Source organism: Fukomys damarensis, unplaced genomic scaffold, assembly GCF_012274545.1.
Source record: "Fukomys damarensis isolate Sample0158 unplaced genomic scaffold, DMR_v1.0_HiC HiC_scaffold_19, whole genome shotgun sequence".
NCBI classification, from domain to species: Eukaryota; Metazoa; Chordata; class Mammalia; order Rodentia; family Bathyergidae; genus Fukomys; species Fukomys damarensis.
Window position 1 is genome coordinate 47,690,152 of NW_022900931.1, and position 4,356 is coordinate 47,694,507.

Genomic DNA, 4,356 nt, shown 5'->3' on the forward strand with positions numbered 1-4,356 from the left:
ATATATATATGCGTCAAATCCCCAAGATGAATGTACTGTCTATGTACTGAAAACACATGCTAATATAATAAACTAGATTTTTTTTTAAATAAAAGAAAACATCCCTCCAGAGTCTCATATTGAGAGGTGGGGCTTTTGGAAGGTGAGTGGATCACAGGGACTACACTCATGAGTGAATCAATAACCACTGATGAGTTCATAGGGGAATGTGCTGTTAGGAGGTGGGGCCTGAAGGGCAGGAACTGGAAGAGTATATTCTTGCCCGCAGCTCCTCCCTTCTTTCTTTGCTTCCAGCGGCTTTTCACTGCCAGACCCTCCACCAAGCTGTTTCCACCTTGGCACCAATCAGCCATGGACTGCACCCATGGAATCCATGAGCCAAAATAAACCTCTCCTCCTTTAATTACAGATGTTAGGTATTTTGTCCCATGAAGAGGAAAGCTGACTGATAACAGCCACCCAGAATACCCATCCTGAACCCCATGGTGAGGAGAATCAGGGTAGTGCTTTCCTATTTTCAGCCAGGAAAACTGAGGCCCAGCAATGGCTGCTTCTAGCCAGATTGAGAGTCTGAACCAATGGAGACCTCAGAAAGCAGCTGGCTCCCACTTAGACATTCCAGGGCTCTCCTCCACCCATACTTTTTTTTTTTTTTTTTTTTTTTTTGGTACCAGGGATTGAACTCGGGTCTTTTCCACCCATACTCTTAATTTGTGGGTGTGCCCAGAGCAAGTACTGCCTATGGTACTCATGGCACCATCTCTCCAGCACCTACTACAACCACACCCTCTGTCACCAAGTAGGCTAGGCTGGCTGCTCAAGGTTTTGGGGGATGGGGTATGGGTATATGCACATAGGAGGTGGTGGGACAAGGAATGGAAACCACTGGCAATATGGTGAAGGGAGGAGTAAAAGATAAGTAGAACCATATTCCAAAAGCCTGAAGCCCTGGAACAGGCAAGGCACAGGTTTATCTGGCTTCTTATGGGCTGAGGAGCACCCTCTTTCCTCTACACTTCACCTTCTAACTCCCCAGGGGCAGGTGCTCTCTCCCTCTCCCCCTGCCCAAGTCCACCCATCACCCTTTGGAGTCCATCCCACCTCTACAGGAGCCTCTGCTACTCAGACACACAGGATTGTCCCCCGCACACCCTAACCCCACTGACAGTCTTTATCACACACTGCACACTTACTTCTTATGTTCATTCACTGATTCACCAAGCCTGTTTTAAGCACCTTCTATGAACACACACTTTGCCTGGCCCTGGGTACACACTGCTGTGACAAACCCCTCATTTACAGTCTAGGGAGGAGATGCACTCCAAACAAGAAAGCAGATAAACATGAATGACCACATCAGCATGAAGGAAGGAAAAGGACAGGAATCCGTGAGAGACAACTTCATGGAGGTTCTTTAAATTGAGTGTTTTGGGGAGGGAAGGGAAAGGAAGAGGATGCATTAAGATGTGTTGTGTACATGGACTGGCTCCTCATGATGAATGTAATCATTATGTACCGCAAACACGGGCTCACAAACATAAAAATTGTTTAAATAAAAGAAACTGAGTGTTCTGGAAAGTCTCACTGCACAAATGATACCTGAGAAAAAGCCTATGGGAGGAAGGAAAAGCCCACAGAGTTGAGAAATCATATGCAGGAAAACCAAAAGCAGGAGAGAGTTCTGTGTATTTTAAGGTCCAGAGATGCCAGGGGAACCAGAGCTGAGGACGGGAGAGAGCCAGAGGCCAAGTGAAGAGCCAGGTTTTATTCTACTGCAATGGGAAACCTATTTTAGCTACAACGATGAGGACTGAAATGCAGGGAAAGGGAGAAATAGGGAGTCAGCAAGGAGATCTGGTGGTGACGTTAGCTGGGGCAGATCTGCAGGAGTTGTAAAATGGTCATGTTTGAGATGGAGGTTGGTGTTAGGATCAATGAGACCTATGGCTGGGATGGAAGGAAGTGTTAAGAGTCCCTAGCCAAGCAAAGGAGATGACCACACCATAAAGAAGGTGGGGGAAATGGCACGCAAACATGTTTGGGGAGGAGGGCGGTGAGTTTTGTTTCCCACTTGTGACACTCATGGCTTAAAGACAGTAGGCACTGAGCTTGGGAAAAACTGGACTCAGAAGAATGTGAACTGAGTGGGGGAATGGTGACACATGCCTGTAACCGCAGCACTCTAGGAGGCTGAGACCAGAGGACTGAAAGGTTAAGCTCAGCCTAGGCAATTTATCAAAACTTTGTCTCCAAAAAAGGCAGGGTGTGGTTGGTATGAAGGCCCTGAGTTCAGTCCCTTATAACTCATGGACAACGTGAGAAGCCACCAAGATCACACCTCGGGAAAAGACTACATAAGGGACCAAGAATTCCAAAATGCACACATGGCCAGAGAAAAAGGCAGGCTGAGGGGTAAGAAGATGAGACTGGATGAGCAACAGACCAGAAGAGTAGGGTGTCAGGGCAGCCAAAAACGAAAGAGGATTTCAAGGAGAAACATCATTAACCAGGTCAAATGCTGCTGAGGAGCCAATTATGTTAAGGGCTACGCTGAATTGCTTTGGAAAGTTAACTTTTCTCCAACAACTCTAAATCATCAATCAGCAACTTGAGAACGAGCAGTATGACTGAGATATATTCACATCCATCTCCCCTCCTGTGGGCACAGAGCAAGTAACTGATATCCACCTAGTAAATGAAAATGCCTGTCAGGGCAACTGCAGGTATACAGGGATAAGATGGATGTGAAATCCATTCATTTATCCTCCTAACAGAGTTATCTGGAAGCAACCCATGGGATCAGGGATGTTTGTCAGTGTCCCCATGTCAAAACAAGGGTGTGTTAGGGACATACTTAGGGACAGAGACGCAACATCTCAACCTAACTCTGAACCGCTCTCAGCCCTTTGCTGCGAACAGGGCCACGTTCATCCCCTCCGCCGTCGGACCCTGCACTGTTCTCCCCAAACCCACACTGCTGGTTACTCTGCCCTGTCATTCGGACATCTCACCTGCACCACTTTTGATGTGGTTCTAGCCCATTCTTTCTAGTCCTCCTTTTAAAAACTGAACCTTGCCAGGAATCTCAAGGACAAGTGTGTTCCAGAGTGGGAGGGACGGTGAAGTCAAGGGGGAAAGGGTGCCAGAGAGTGCACAGACCTTGACCAACCCCATGCCGCTTCCTCCTCGCTGTCAGCCTGAAGGCCCACATCTGCCAGAGCAGCAGCAAAAAGAGACTGGGATTTGCATGCAAGATCTAAGTTCTGTCTAACTCTCCCACTAACTAGCTGTGTGATCCCAGGCAAGTTACTTAACTTCTCAACACTCACGGGTAGCAGGGTAGGCTTGTTGGCAAAACAGAGAAGGTAATGACACCTACTCAGTGGGGCTGCTGTAAGAACCACGGGGGTGAAAGAAGTGCTTTCATAAACTTTGCAGCTAGTAATCAGTTGAACAATTAATAAGCTCTAGCTCCAAGAGATCTCTCATATTCCAATCCCCAGACACTTCCTCTGAGACTAGGGAAAGACGTGATATAAATAAATCTTGCTATTCGTAAGACTAAATAAAGAAGCCACACACACACACACACACGCACACACACGCACACGCACACGCACACACGCACATGCGTACACACACTTCCTATCCAGACCCACAGCTTTAAACACACCCAGGAGTAAGCCAATGCCACAGATAAATGTCAAGCCAGACGAAGGTACCAGTCCCCTCCAACTCTTTGTTCTGAGCTGCTCGGCCTGGACCCCCCGTTCCTCCTTAGCTACTTATTAGAGACCCAACACAAACCTGCATCCCTGGCCTGCCAACCCAAGTCATGGTTCCCAACATGCACCAAAACATGCTCCTCCATCCCCTACTACACACGGGCCAGAAATGAACCCAGTTTCTGAGAACCTTGCCTGTTGTCCCCTGGGGTTCCCTAGGAATTCATCCAAGCACTGGAGAGGCTGAGGGGAGGGAGGGATGCAGAGAGAAGAGCAGAACCCACCCACCCCAGGATTCAGGGGTCTGGAGGTTTCCAGGATGGGCAGTGTTCCCAAGGAAGAGCGGGGGAGGGGAGCACTGATGAGCTCAACAAGTGGAAATGTCAGAGGGGTGACGAAGTGGGGAGAGAAGCCCAGGCTTGGCACAGGCTGGGCTGCACTGGGCTGGGGGTGTGGGCGGCTGTGAAAAGGCAGCACATCCACGGCTTCTCACCTCACCCGGCACTCCCAAGACACAACACAGGCACTCAGAGCCCTGCTCAAACCAGCCATGGATTATCTGGGGTTAAAAGGAGGCCAGAGAGGGGAGAGGGAGGGAAGAGAGAGCCGGCACAAAAAAAAAAAAAAAAAG

General features: G+C 48.7%; 1 protein-coding gene across 2 annotated transcripts in view; it reads right to left on the reverse strand.

Annotated features, from left to right (window-relative positions):
* Vangl2 (VANGL planar cell polarity protein 2) overlaps window positions 1-4,356 on the reverse strand; it is a 24,567-nt gene that overhangs the window by 11,148 nt on the left and 9,063 nt on the right. The window lies entirely within an intron of this gene.